Raw genomic sequence first — 15,427 nt, forward strand, 5'->3', positions numbered from 1 at the left:
CAGGTGTTCTACAAAGTTATTGCTGATGCTTACAACAATCTTAAAGGTACTAATATCTTATTTTAATAAAAAGAAAATAGGTGGTTACAATCCTATATAATAAAGAGGTAATATGCAAATTAACCCTCATGCCCTCACAAGATGGCTGCCTATGACCAGACCAGCAGGAAGGTTAGTGAGGGATGACCAAACAACTGAAAAAGCAGGCTGTGTGGGGCGATCAGGCTGGCAGGGGGGTTAGTGAGGGATGACCAAATGATTGAACAAGCAGGCTGCATGGGGTGACCAGGCCAGCAGGGGGTTTAGTGAGGGATGACCAAATGACTGAATAAGCAGGCTGCGTGGGGTAGCCAGGCCTACAGGGGGGCAGTTGGCGGTGACCAGGTCAGCAAGGTGACAGTTAGGGGGGACCAGGATGGTAGGGGAGGCAGTTAGGGGCAACCAGGCAGGCAGGCAGGTGAGTGATTAGGAGCCAGCGGTCCAGGATTGTGAGAGGGATGTCTGACTGCCAGTTTAGGCCCGATCCCAAGGGGTCCCAGATTGGAGAGGGTGCAGGCTGGGCTGAGGGGACCCCCCCACCCCCATGCACAAATTTCATGCCACTGGGCCTCTAGTGTGAAATAAAATGTTCAAGGTCATATGACTTTGAAGATGTGGAACTGGATTTCTAAATCAGATCTGTCTGGATTCCAAATACTGTGTTTTGTCCATAATGCCATGCTGCTTATAATGTGAGTCATGTTTTCTCATTAAAGATTCTCCTCATCATGCATCCCCTACAACACTGGCACCTAGCTGAGCATCAAGCAGGCACTCAATAAATTAATTGTTGACTTGATTAGTGGATTAACTCTCTCCTTCTACCTGGAGCATAGACCATATCTTTTCCATGTTGTTAAAAAGTGCTAAATACAGAGCCCATCTGCAAGTTTTCAGTTAGCTCCGAGCAGAAAATTACATCTGCGTAGACTGCACCTGTGGACTAAATCTTAATTAATAGGCTTATCTTGGATTGAATGAGTCAAAGATACAGTACCTTATGCAAACGGCACTGGGGAACGTGTTGACTTCGAGGGGGTTGTGTTTCATTTCTCTTGTTCCATACTACTAAAACCATGTTAATGAAAATATATTACTAGTAGCAATAATAATAAAGATGAAAATCCTCCCTCTCCTGATCCCTTACAAATGTTGTTTTTCATTTTGAATCCTCAATCCTCCAGGGAGAAGAATGGAGGGTGTGTCACAAACCCAGATAATGATTTCAGGTATTACACTGTTCATTTGGAACTCTGATTTAGCTAAGCTGACAGATGTTGGGGGAAAACATGTCTAGCTTGAAAACTCTCTGGTGGCTGCCCAGCTGTGGCTACAAAGAGGAGTGAGGTTTCTCCAACAGAGCTTCACATTCATTACATTCTGGATTTGCCATGCAGGATTGCCTCACTCTAAAGGTAGAAGTTGAAGTGCAGTGATGTTAGGAATGGACTGCAGCCTGATGCTTTGAGGACTGACTCATGTCTAGTCACACAGCTCACTCAAGGTCCTACCTTGATATTACTGTCACTGCTTATGCCCCACACTGTCTTGACAAAATGCCTTTCTTATTACCGGTTACCATTTACATCAGGAAAAATAGCACCTTTGTGTTAACCACCATCGTGTAACACTTCCTTTGTTCTCTCCCCAGAGCAGTTTAGAAGAGGAGAATATTTAATTCACCTTTAAATGATACCAATTTCCCTAATGATAGTCTAAACTCATGTTTTTTTTCCAAAATAAATAGTGGAGAGGCACCTGGGAAAAGACCCACTCCAGAGAAACAACACAACATGACCTTGAATGTCCTTGGGTCTTAGTTTTCCCACCTGAAAAATGTTAAGTCATTTTCCATCCCAGAGGAGAAAATCTGCTAATTAAATATAAAGCAGAGGCCTGCTGCTTCTCAGCAACAGTTGAGGGAGGTCAACCCTCAGCCTCAGCTTCAGAGAACAGAAGTCAGATGAAGACTGCACAAGGCTCCTTCTTGGCCTCTCAACCACAAATAAAATAGTGAGCTCGGACTTCAGAAACTCATAGCACAAAATTTACGACAACTAAATGGCCAAATTGTTTTCTGAGAAGCAGAAGCCTTCCCGTAATCTAGACTATGTGGCTTAGAGCTTTGAGTGCTCATCTTTATCACAAAGAAGACAATGAGGGAGGTACTTATAAACAAAGTTAAGCTAATTTACAGAAAAGAAAAAGACAGCAATAGTCAATTTGTCACTGTAAATGAGTTCTAACCACTGGTCTCTTGGAAATACTAGTGTCTGAAACATTCCCTTGGAAATACAAGCCTCCTCACACCTGCAGCCCCTCCCCAAATAGATGAATGCATTTGCAAAGGTTTGAAAAGAGAATTTTGGTGAAAGAGGAATAACTTGGAGATCAATAATGCCACTGGGATGGAAGGGCCATGGATAAAACCCTAACCCCAAGTCCCTGCCTGGGTCATTACCAAGATTTCGAGGCTGCTGTTTCATTCTCATATTCTGGGCCCAAGCTGTAGTTCCAAATATTTTAAAAGTCAGCCATCCCATTTAGATGACATTAGGAGATTATTAGCATCAACTCTGCTATAATCTCATCAAAATTCACCTGTGTCTTGATACAAAGTGGGAGAACAAAGGTATTACTCCAGGGCCAATTATCCATGAGAATGCCTAGCCCTAGAATATGCATTGCACCTTTATTCTAAAAGGGCCTCCGAGTCATCAGAGGAAGGCATCTACATCTAACATAGCCCCACAAGATAATAGCATAATTCCTCCTTTCTCCCATATTTATGAACCTGGAGATAAAAACTCCTAAGCAGAGTGTCCATGTATCTTGCTCAAGGTCAACCAGCCATTCTTTCACTCCTTCAACAAACATTTGTGGAACATCTTTTGTGCCAAGCTCTGGGAATATAAGGATGACTAGAATTCTGTCCCTGACCCTAGAGGGGCAACCAGGTGGGAAACATATTTGTACAGAGATCATCACAGGGAGGCGATCATTGAGATGTGAACAAGGAGCTATTGGAGGAGAGAAGAGAAAACTCCTTTTTATCTGGAGAGGGACAAAATCTAAAGTAGGACCTAAATGTTGAACAAATCAACAAAAACAACAAAAATCCACCCTAGAACAGCAGTCCTCAGTCCTAGCAGCACATTAGAATCATAGATGCATCTGGGAAGTTTCCCAGCCAGTGTCCAGTCCCTCCACTGAGTCATTAACTCAGGATCTCTGATATACGGACTTGATCTGGACTGAATGTTTGTGCCCTCCCCAAATTTTACATCTTAAAATCCTAACCTCCAATGTGATGGTATGAGGAGGTGGGGCATTTGGGAGGTAATTAGGGCATGAATGTGGAACCCTCATGAATGGGATTAGTGCCCTTATGAGAACATGCTAGAGAATTTATGTCTCTTCTTCTCCATATGAGGATACAACAGAAAGACAGCCATCTGAAAACCAGGAAATGGACTCTCACCAGACACCAGATCTGCTGGCACCTTGGTTATGGGCTTCCAAGCCTCCGTAGCTGTGAGTAATAAATGATTGCTATTTAAGCCACCTGATCCATGACATTCTTGCTATAGCAGCTCAAAATGACTAAAACAGAACCTGAACATTTATCTTTTTTGAAAGTTTCTCAGGTCATTCTGTGGTGCAGAATCATTGGAGGACCACCATGTTAGACTAGGCTAACTAAGGCCACCTCCAACAAAGCCTGTAGCTTACTTAATAATGTAATGTTGTTTATCTCTTTATGTGTGTGCCTCATCCCACCTTCTAAATCATTAGCCCCTTCAAGACAGGCGCTGGGGCTTTTAACTCTTCCACACCTTCATTCAATCCTCATGGGACCAAGCAAACCATAGTAACTTGATACATATGCAACAAACACATCCACTTCAATTAAGAAGATAAAATGATGCTTGAACTTGTCCATGAATGTCCTATGTTCATAACTCAAGGCTGAGGCTGTGCCAACACAATAATGAAGTTTAACATGTAGGTTTAGTTCAGCTAGATCAGAAAGATGTGTATGATTAAATCCAAAGACAATGATTGACTTGACGACAAGCCACCATCTGCTAATGAGTTTTTCCTCTGGAAAAGTGGAAAACAAAAATGTTGCCCAAGAGGGCACGCTGCCATTTATCAGAGGGCAAAGGATCTCAATTCCAGTGAAATGGAATTTTTTTAAAAAGCAAGTTGACAGCATCCAGCTCTCAGCTGGCAATCAACAAATTTAGAGGAAAATGAAATCAGGCTTTTGTTGGATTAACTGCCGACCTTATAAAATGAAAGCCACCAGGAAGCTATGCCAAGTTTGGGGTCCACTAAATCAGTCAGAAGTTTCCCGTGCTAAAAGTCTCCCTGACAGTGGTTGTCTGGGGCAGCAGGACAAATGGCGGCTGCTGGCCGAAGCCTATCTGGTGAGATGCTGCTCAGTCAGGTGCCTACGCCAGCTCACTTCGTCTATGCCCAAGACAGAGTGGAACTTTTCTGACTGAACTAAATCCTCCAAGCCTCATTAAATCACGCTTTAGTACCACATTGTTCGGCCATTGCAGATCCCAGCGTTGTATGTCAAACCTGTTCCCTCACCGTCTCGGATAATAAAATGTTTTATGGTTTTGCTGGATGATTGCTCCGCGTCCCTTTTATTTTCAAAATGGCACATAATAAATACCCCTGTGGAAGAAAAGACTGATTTGATGGAAAACACTGCACTGGGTAGAGCCAAAAGCAATCAGGCTTGCCCAGAAAAGACAGCACAGCTGGTGGGATTTTGGAGCCATGTCACTTGCAAATGTTTCCTCATCCATTCATGAAAAGCACAAATAACAGGATGTGGCTCAATGCCCCCTCCCCCAAAATAATAAGTGCCCTGTGACACAGTCAGTCCTGCTGATATGGTCCCCTCATAAGGTGAGTCCAACTAGGCTGCAATGACCAACCTTCAATTCAGCCAAAGACACCTTGTAGAAAGACCCACAAGAGACACATAAGCTGTGCTAATGGAGAAGTGACAGGTCGTGGTCCCCTGAGGAGGGTCAAGAAACTTGTCACTGACAGTATATCTGTACCTTCCCTCTGACGGCTAATCCTTTGACTCCCATAACTGCCATTCTCTCAAAAAGTCCAACTTTATAAAGGAGGAACCTGTTACCTCCAGTTGAGAACATACAGATTGCTGATTCGGTTCAGTCTGATATTTTGATATCCCAATTCAATTATTGTAATAATACATAGGCTTGAGTTTCAATCTAACCTAATTTATTCTATTTTGAAATATAAAACCTTGATGCCTTTCTGTAAAAATTAGCATTTGACTTTGGTTTTAAGTTCCCAAGTTGGTGTGATATAAAATGGGCCCTCTATAGCTGTGGTTTCTGCAGCTGCAGGTTCAACCAACCATAGATCAAAAGTATTATTTTAAATGTTACATTGTTGTTAGGCCTATGATGTTTGCATCTGAACTAAATATGTAGAATTTTCTTGTCATTATTCCCTAAAAATTACAGTATAACAACTATTTACATAGAATTTACATTGTTTTAGGAATTATGAGTAATCTAGAGGTGTCTGAATATGCATAGGTTATATGCAAATACTATGCCACTTTATATAAGGGATGTGAGCATGCCCTGTGCAGGTAGAGCTGACTCCATCTCCAAAAGCTGACTCCATCTTAAAACTCACCCACCTAAACCCTCCATCCCATCCCCTCCCCAACCCCACCCCCAAGGACTCTGAAATGTGTAGAGACTCCAGGTTAATCATGAACTGCCATTAATCCTTTCTCCACCATTAGTCCTTCCTCTGGGGCAAGGCCCCCTCAGTGTTATCTATCTTCTAACTCTCCCTGTCACCAGAGCCCCCAGTGTCTGGTCCCTCTGCTCCCCTCCATCACTCTTTTCTGAGTAAGTAGGTGCACTTCTTAGGGGGCTGTAAAACAGGTGCCTGGGAGTGAACAGTGCGGGATCATTTTATCCTGCTGCCGCTCAGGACTGTTTCTGTAACTAATCTCCCACTAAAACTCTTTAAACTGACAGGCTGGACTTGTCTGCTTCATTCTTTGGCCTCTGGGCTTCTTCAGGTTTTGGGGACCACTTTGCATATGTGGCCTTTTCAGGAAACATGAGCAGATTTCCATATCTGCTTGGGTCCTGGAACCCACCCACAAATGGATACCGAGGGACAACTGTATTCTGCTTTGGCTTTGAATCTTTCTCTAAGAGCTTTGTTATAGTCACACATTATCTGGAACATCAACATGCTTGTGAATTGTGTCCTCAATAACATGCACACTGCCAGTAGATTCTGCATGTAATTTAACCAAAAGTTAGCTTAGCATTGCCTTCCATTTAAAGGCTGCAAATAGATATCTCTAGATCTGTTTATTAAACTCAGGTGTACTTAAATAATTTCTTTCTTGATTATTATTATGTAGAACTCTGAGACAACCTTTAAGACATATAAGCTAGCTGAAGAACCATCTGTTTTGCTTCTTAGCATGAAGTGCAAACAACAAACATCTTTGAAGGGTGAACAGATATACTGATTCATGGTCACTAATGGCCATGTTAAATCAATGACACCATCTTTTTAAAGAAACAAATGAGTCGAGTTTGTCTGTAAGTAGGAGATAGTAATCCATTAATGAGGTTATTGGTCTTCCAAGCCGGGACATTAGCCAGCAACTGGTAAGATGGACTTTCTTTGCCAATGTTCTATCAGTCAAATGAAAGCAAGTATTTTCTTATCAAAAGTCTCATCTTCAATATAAAAACCTTCTTTAAAGTAAAAGAAGTTTATCTCCATGAAACCAGCCAGAGGCAGTGCCATGGAGGAGGGGTGGGGGCACAGCTGCCTGAGCTGCTGGCTTGGTCTAGAGAGCACTAGTACCAATCAACTAGGTCATCCCAAGACAGTATTGCTGGCCCTGTGTGCTCTGGGTACACAGGATGATGTAATCTAACCAGCCATCATCAGTGAAGAGGTAGGTATACCTCTCCAGGAAGCTTTCAAGACTCTTTCAGAAAATTAAAAATAACCAGTCACGTTTGCATAATTTTCCCACATGCTGCCCCATAATAAGAAAGCAAGAGAGAAGCCTGGAGATCTCCAAAACGTTGGAGGCCTTGCAAGCCTCCTTTCTGCTGTGTCCACCTCCTCACAGGTTGAGCGGGGGATAATGGCCCATGCTGTGACTCTAAGATGGGCTCCCCCAAACTTTTTTATTACACTCTCAAGCCATAAACATTTCTGAGTGCACACTTCTGATAAGTTTCTATTTATTCATTCATTTATGAATTAAATGCAAATACAATTATATTAACAAATATGTCATGCATTTTAAAACTTATACATAATGTAAACATTTTAGTGAAATGAGATAAAACATAAATATGGGACTCTTGTTTCTGATGACAGACAGACTAGCTATCTGGATCAATCCTTTCTGATGAAAACAACTAAAGTTGCTAGATACATATTTTCTTAAATCTCTGTAAATGTGATGATGAACTGGCAAAAAGTGATAAAATTTCAGAGGCCAAAAACTAACTGAAAGATGGAATGCAAGAAAGTAAATAGAGCATGGAGGCAGCGTCCACCTGAGGGCATTTGCTTAATCTGGTGAATTTAAGCTTCAGCTTTCATGACCTTGTGAATCGAAGGACACAGAAGTAAGGCCTCTCCAAAGGTGAAGAGTCTGATGTAAGACCCCATTAGTAAAGATGGAACCCCAAAGGGCTTTACCCTCCATGCAGTGATAACCTAGAAATAAGGTCTCACCCCTCTCCTTTGAGACAAAAGAGGAACTTGCCTGCTCTTAAACCTTGACACAAGGTAGAAAAGAAAAGTCTCTTGAGAATTTGTAACCAGCAGTTGACCTTCACATAGCTTTTTAGTCCAAGTTCATTGAACCTCAAGCCAAGACTTTAGTTTAAAGTGGTCCTAGGTAGGTAATGTCTCAGGTATCTGGTAAAAACAAACCAAAGATTCTCTGGAATAATCTCTCCTCAACTCAGGCCTTAAAGAAATCCAATTGATAAAATTCTAAGAAATAGAATATCATAGAGAAAAAAATCACAAAATGCACTCTGAGCAGATGCCTACAGAAACAATTATTGACAGAATCAGTCTTGAAAACATTTGAAATATTTGAATAATCAAACACATACTATCCTATCTAATAAAAGAGAAACATGGTAATTAGCCGTACATCCGCTACCCTTCCCATTGGCTAATCAGGGTGATATGCAAATTAACTGCCAGCCAAGATGGCGGCCGGCAGCCATGCACTGAAGCGAACAGGGAGGCTTGCTTGCTCCAGTGACTGCAGACTCCAACGTTCTCCGCCTGACTTGCCGGTCTCTCAGCTACAACTCTAAGCAACTATGTTGCAAATATAGAAGCTAAACAAAACCCCAGAAACCTGCTTTAGTCAGCCGGGCTTCAGCCAGCCGGACCGCAACATTGTATCAAATAGAGAAGGTAAACAAAGGCCAGAAACCTGCTTTCAGCAGCCAAGCCTCAGAGCTAAAGCTGGCCCAGAATTAAAAAAAGAAAAGAAAAGAAGGAGGGGTTGGGAGCTTCAGTCACCTGCCAGCCTGAAAACGGCCCTCAGCCCCTCAGCCAGACTGGCCAGGCACCACAGTGGGGACCCCCACCCTGATCCAGGACACCCTTCAGGGCAAACCAGCCAGCCCCCACCCATGCACCAGGCCTCTATCCTATATAGTAAAAGGGTAATATGCCTCCCAGCACCAGGATCAGCGTGACAGGGGGCAGCGCCCAAATCCCCTGATTGCCCTGCGGCTCTGTGTGTGACAGGGGGTGGGGCCACAACCTCCCTTATCCGCCCTGCTCAGTTCGTGACAGGGGAAGGTGCCCCAACCCCCTCATCAGCCCTGCTCTGTGCCTGATGGGGGGGGCTCTCTAACCCCCTGATTGCCCTGAGGCTCTGTGTGTGACAGGGTGCAGGGCCCCAACCCCCTGATCGGCCCTGCTCTGTGTGTGACAGGGTATGGAGCCCCAACCCCCCTGATGGGCCCTGCTCTGTGCATGACAGGGGGTGGCGCCACAACTTCCCTATCGACCCTGCCTTGAGTGTGACAGGGGGCAGTGCCCCAATCAGCTGTACCCTGAGCGTGACTAGGGGTGGCATCGCAACCTCCCGATCCGCCCTGCTCTGTGCATGACAGGGGGCGGCGCCCCAACTCCCCAATCGGCCCTGCTCTGAGCCCGACCAGGGGCTGCACCTAGGGATTGGGCCTGCCCTCTGCCACCCAGGAGCAGGCCTAAGCCAGCAGGTCGTTATCTCCTGAGGGGTCCCAGACTGCGAGAGGGCACAGGATGGGCTGAGGGACCCCCTCTCCCCCCCGAGTACACAAATTTTTGTGCACCGGGCCTCTAGTAAATATATATATATATATATATATATATATATATATATATATATATATGGTGTGTATATATATGTGTGTGTGTGTGTGTGTACATATATATTAAAGCAATATATATATATATATATATGTGTGTATATATATATATTAGTTGCCCAGTGCATGAAATTATGAAATTCGTGCACATTAAAAGGGAATTAATTAGAAGAAATATTTTAATATTGCTATTTGCCCTTTCTCTATAATAGAAATGTCAGAAATGAAAGAAAATTAATAAAATGTACATGAAAATCTTCCTCCTGTCAGAGTCTGGGGCATGCCGCGGGACCCAGAGTCAAGTCCCTGCCCACCCACATGCACCTCGAAATTGCACGAGACCCAGACCCAGCTGGCCCCACTCCCTCTGGGCAAGATCCAGACCCAGCCAACCCCCCCCCCTTAAAGCCCCACCGGGTGGGGGGCACTGCCTCAGGTCCCCTGGCCCAGCACCAGGCAGGGGGCACAGCCTCAGGTCCCCCATCAAGCCCCACTGGGTGGGGGACACAGGCTCAGGTCCTGCTGGGCGGGGGGGGGGGGGGGGGGGGCGGGGGCAGCCTCAGGTCCATGCTGATCGCTCGTTACAGCTTGTTACAGGAACTCCACCTCTGCTGTGGGCACAGCCATCTTGTGTTACAGGAATCCTGCCTCTGCTGTGGGTACAGCCATCTTGTGATGGTGTGACAGAGTGAGGATAAATTTGCATATTACCTCTTTATTATATAGGATTAAAACAATAAAAGGAAGATTTTGAATATTTAACTAATCAAACACATACTATCCTATATAATAAAAGAGTAATATGCAAATTGCCTCTAGCAGCAGAACGACCGGTTGCTATGACACTCACTGACCACCAGAGAGCAGAAGCTCAATGCAGAAGCTGCCCCCTGGTGGTCAGTGCACTCTTACAGGGGGAGCTCTGCTCAGCCACAAGCCGGGCTGAGGGTTGCGAGAGCAGTGGCAGTGGCGGAAGCCTCTCCTGCCTCTGTGGCAGCACTAAGGATGTCGGACTGTGGCTTAGGCCCACTCCTCGGGGATTCTGGGCTTCCAGAGGGATGTCTGACGGCAGGTGGACATCTCCCGAGGGGTCCAGGACCCAATCCCCCCCCCCCCCCGCCCCTGAGTGCACAAATTTTCATGCACTGGGTCTCTAATATAAATATGTGTAGCCCAGCTGGTATGACTCAGAGGTTGAGCATCAACCCATGAACCAGGAGGTCCCCAGTTCAATTCCTGGTCAGGGCACATGCCTGGGTTGCAAACTCAATCCCCAGTAGGGGGCATACAGGAAGCAGTCAATCAATGATGTTTCTCTCTCACCAATGTTTCTATTTCTTTATCCCTCTTCCTTCCTCTTGCTAAAAAATCAATAAAAAACATAAAAAATAAAATACGTGTAAATGACAGGAAACCAAGTGACCAAACTTAGATGGAAAATTTACATGCAGAAATGAAAATTTTATTTGATATTAAAACTTGGTGGACAGCTTCAGCAGCAGATTAAACATAGATAATAACATAATAATGAGGAAATCTTTAAAAATTATCTGAATTTCAGCCCAGAGAAACAAAAAGTCAGAAAATGCATAAGAGACATTAAAAGCCAGAGAAGATAAAATGTGGGGGTCTTCCATATGTTCAATCAGAGTTGCAGAAGAAAGAGAAAGTGAATGAGGAGAAAATAATCAAGACAAAATAGCTAAAAATATCCGAGTTGGTAAAAAGAAAAAAAAATCAGCCTGAGATTCAGGATATCTAAGGAATCTCAAGCATCAGGATAATTTTTTAAAATCACACCTAGATACATTATAGTGAACTTGCAGAATACCAAAAAATAGAGATGAGAGGATAGATATGTTGCCTACAAAGGTACAACTATTAGACATACAAGCTGACTTCTCAACAGCAGCCAGAAGACGAGATGATATCACAATGGACTAAACGGAAATAAAAAGAAACCTAGAATTGTATATCCAGCAAAAATATTTATCAAGATAAAGGTGAAATAAGAAAAAAAAAAAAGAAGAACAGACTCTCATGAAAATAAACCCTAAAGGTACTTTAATCAGGAAAAAAATATTAAACTACTTTGCTGCATGGTGAAACAAAAAGATAGTGGCTAGGTTTTGGGTATCTTGAAACAATTTAATCTTTGTCCACCTACTTAGATTGTTTTTCTTTTTTCCCAAAGTATTGTGAATGAAAAATGATGAAGAAAGGGGGAATTAAGGTATAATTTATATACAATAAAATTCACATATTTTTAATGTCCAATGTAATGAACTTTGACAATTGTATACAAGCAAATGTATACACCCAAACAAGATATAAAATATCTCCTTCAACTCAAAAAGTTCCTTCATGTGCCTTCTCAGTTAATTCTCCTCCTTCCAGAAGTAACCCCATTCTGATTTCTATAATTCTAAAGTATTGCTTGTTTTTAAACTTTAAATAAATGGATTTATATGAATTATTCTTTTATGTTAAGTTTCTTTTGCTTCACATAATGTTTTTGAAATTCATCCATGTTGTGTATTGCTGAGTAATATCACACACTTGAATATAAAAACAACTTGTTTATCATTTTCCTATTGGTGAACATCTGGGTTATTTCCAGTTTAGGATTAATATTATAAGTAAGGCTGCTATAAACATTCTTATATAAGATTTTTGGAGACATACATTTTCTCTTGGGTAAATACATAGAAATGGAATTCCTTATGTCATATGGTAAGTTTGTGAATATATAACTGCCAAACAATTTTCCAAAGTAATTAAGTCATTACACTCCTATCAGCAATGAATGAGAAGTTTGGATGCTCCAATACTTGATACTGTTAGCTCTTTCTTTATTATTATTTCAGCGATTCCAGCAGGTGGTTTTCATTTTCATTTCTCTGCTGACTAATGTTATAAAGAACACTTTCATGTGCTTATGAGCAATTAATATATCTTCTTTAAGAATGCATGTTCAGTGCTCGCTTCGGCAGCACATATATTAAAAATTGGAACAATACAGATAAAATTAGCATGGCCCCTGCCCAAGGATGACATGCAAATTTGTGAAGCATTCTATATTTAAAAAAAAGAAAAAGAGAATGCATGTTCAAGTATTTTGTTCACTTTATTGGGATGTTTCTCTTTTTATTGTTGATTAGAAATAATTCTCTCTATGTTCTAAAATAGGAGTATTTGTCATATATAGGCAGTCTGATGAATATAATTTTTTGATTGTGATAAAGTCAAAATCAATGCATCTTTGGGTCCTGTCAAGAAATCATTGCCTACACCAAGGTCACAAAGATACTTTCCTGTTTTCTTCTAGAAGCTTTATGATTCTTTTGTTTTTTAATATGTTTTTACTGATTTGAGAGAAAGGAAGGGAGAGGGGCAGAGAGAGAGAGGAAGGAAGAAACAATGATGTGAGGGAGAAACATCCATTGGCTGTCTCCTGCACGTCCCCTACTGGGGACCAAGCCTGCAACCCAGGCATATGCCCCAATCAGGAATCAAACAAGCAACTTTTCAGTGCTCAGAAAGATGCCCAACCAACTGAGCCACACCAGCCAGGGCACTTTATGGGTTTTTTTTTTTTTTTTTTATGTTTTAAGTATCTGACCTATCACAAATTGAATGTGAGAAAGGATTTAACTTTTTTCCCATATTAATATCCAGTCATTCAAATGCCATTACTCAAAAACACGTTCATTTCCTCCACTGAGCTGCATCAATGCATTTCTCAAAAATCTTGGGTGTGGAGAGAGCAGAGCGCCTGAAGAATGGCTTCTCTGTGTACAACACATCCAACAGCAACTTGGGCTTACTCCTCACGGGTGGCAAAATACTATGGCCTTCCTGTGACATTACGCCCTATACATAAAAAAAAAATCAATTACACATATACATGTGGGTTTATTTCTGAATATTATTCTGTCTCATGATCTACTTGTATATTCTTATACCAATATGATACTATCCTTACATTAATATTAAACTGTCTTGATTATTATAGTCTTATAATGTCTTAAAACCATATGTGTAAATCTTCTAACTTGTTTTTATTTTTTAAGATTGTTTTGGTCTTTGTAGATCTTTTGCATTTCCATAAAAATTATTGGTTCATCTTGGCAATTTCTTCAAAAACATCTGCTGGGATTTGGATTGAGATTTTATTGAATTAATAGATCAATATGGGGAGAATGGATATCTTAATACTAGTCATCCAATCCATTAACATTCTACCTGGACTTTTAAAAAGCTATTTATATTCATTTAAGGTTTTGTCATTCAGTTAAAACTAACTCTAACTACAACATTAATAAGGGAATATAGGTAGAGTGTCTAATTTCCTGATTATTAAGGGGGAAAATGAAATATATATATATATCTACACTAATAAAAGAGAAACATGGTAATTAGCGTACAACCGCTACCCTTTTCATTGGCTAATCAGTGAGTTTATGCAAATTAACTGTCAGCCAAGATGGCGGCCGGCAGCCAGGCAGCTGGAAGCGAACATGAGGCTTGCTTGCTTCAGTGAAGGAGGACTCCAACGTTCCCTGCCTGTGCTGCCGGCCTCTGAGCTGGCAGTTTGAAACTTTGTAACAAATATAGCTGGCGGGATCTCACAGCTGGAGTTATACATTGTTTCGATTATAGAACACAAACAAACCAGCGGAAGCCTCAGAGCTAGAGCCAGAGTTAAAGCTGGCCCAGAATAAAATTTAAAAAAGAGAAAAAAAAGGAGCGGTTGGGAGCTTCCGTCAACAACCACCAGCCTGAAAGCAGCCCTCAGCCCCTCACCCAGACTGGCCAGGCACCCCAGTGGGGACCCCCACCCTGAAGGGTGTGTGACCAGCTGCAAACAGCCATCATCCCCTCATCCAGGCTGGCCAGGCACCCCAGTGGGGACCCCCACCCTGATCCAGGACACCCTTCAGGGCAAATCAGCCAGCCCCCAGGCCTCTATCCTATATAGTAAAAGGGTAATATGCCTCCCAGCACTGGGATCAGCGGAGCCGCAAGGCCTCTTGGCACCAGATCAGCGTGACAGGGGGCAGCGCCCGAACCCCCTGATTGCCCTGTGGCTCTGTGTGTGACAGGGTGCAGTGCCCCAACCCCCCCCCCCCACAGGCCCTGCTCTGTGTGTGACAGGGTAGAGCCATAACCTCCCCATCGGCCCTGCCCTGAGTGTGACAGTGGCGGCGCCCCAACCCCCTGATCGGCCCTGCTCTGTGGGTGATAAAGGGCGGTGCCCCAACCCCCTGATCTGCCCTACTCTGTGCGTGACAGGGGGGAGCTCCTCAACTCCCTGATCGGCCCTGCTCTGTGCATGACAGGGGGCAGCGCCCAACCCCCTGATTGGCCCTGCTCTGTGCGTGACAGGGGGTGGCGCCGCAACCTCCCATCGACCCTGCCTTGAGTGTGACAGGGGGCGGTGCCCCAACCCCCCAATCGGCCCCACCCTGAGCGTGACTGAGGGTAGCATCACAACCTCCCAATCCGCCCTGCTCTGTGCATGACCAGGGGCTGCACCTAGGGATTGGGCCTGCCCTCTGCCACCCGGGAGCAGGCCTAAGCCAGCAGGTCGTTATCTCCTGAGGGGTTCCAGACTGCGAGAGGGCACAGGCCCGGCTGAGGGACCCCCCCCTCCCTCCCCCCCCCACACCGAGTGCACAAATTTTTGTGCACCGGGCCTCTAATATATATATATATATATATATATATATATATATATATATATATTCAATCCAAACAGAGAAAAAAATGAAAGAAGGAAGGAAGGAAGGAAGAGGGAAGAAAGAAGGCAGGAAGAAAGGAGGAAAGGAATGAAGTAAGGGAGGGAGGGAGGAAGGAAGGAAGGAAGGAAGGAAGGAAGGAAGGAAGGAAGGAAGGAAGGGAGGAGAAAGGAAAGAAAAGTATCCTATATAATAAAG

The 15,427-nt window shown here is 43.3% G+C and overlaps 2 non-coding genes and 1 pseudogene across 2 annotated transcripts; all 3 read left to right on the top strand.

The window, feature by feature from the left end:
• LOC139006222 (phosphoglycerate mutase 1 pseudogene) overlaps nt 1–15,427 on the top strand; it is a 32,292-nt pseudogene that overhangs the window by 3,545 nt on the left and 13,320 nt on the right.
• Nucleotides 12,466–12,573, top strand: LOC139007774 (U6 spliceosomal RNA). Its single transcript, XR_011470936.1, has one exon. It is a non-coding gene; the product is annotated as a U6 spliceosomal RNA (small nuclear RNA).
• Nucleotides 13,241–13,369, top strand: LOC139007931 (small nucleolar RNA SNORA11). Its single transcript, XR_011471056.1, has one exon. It is a non-coding gene; the product is annotated as a small nucleolar RNA SNORA11 (small nucleolar RNA).

Source organism: Myotis yumanensis, unplaced genomic scaffold (genome assembly GCF_028538775.1).
Source record: "Myotis yumanensis isolate MYYU_CA2020_CCGP unplaced genomic scaffold, mMyoYum1.0.hap1 SCAF_3, whole genome shotgun sequence".
Taxonomy (NCBI): domain Eukaryota; kingdom Metazoa; phylum Chordata; class Mammalia; order Chiroptera; family Vespertilionidae; genus Myotis; species Myotis yumanensis.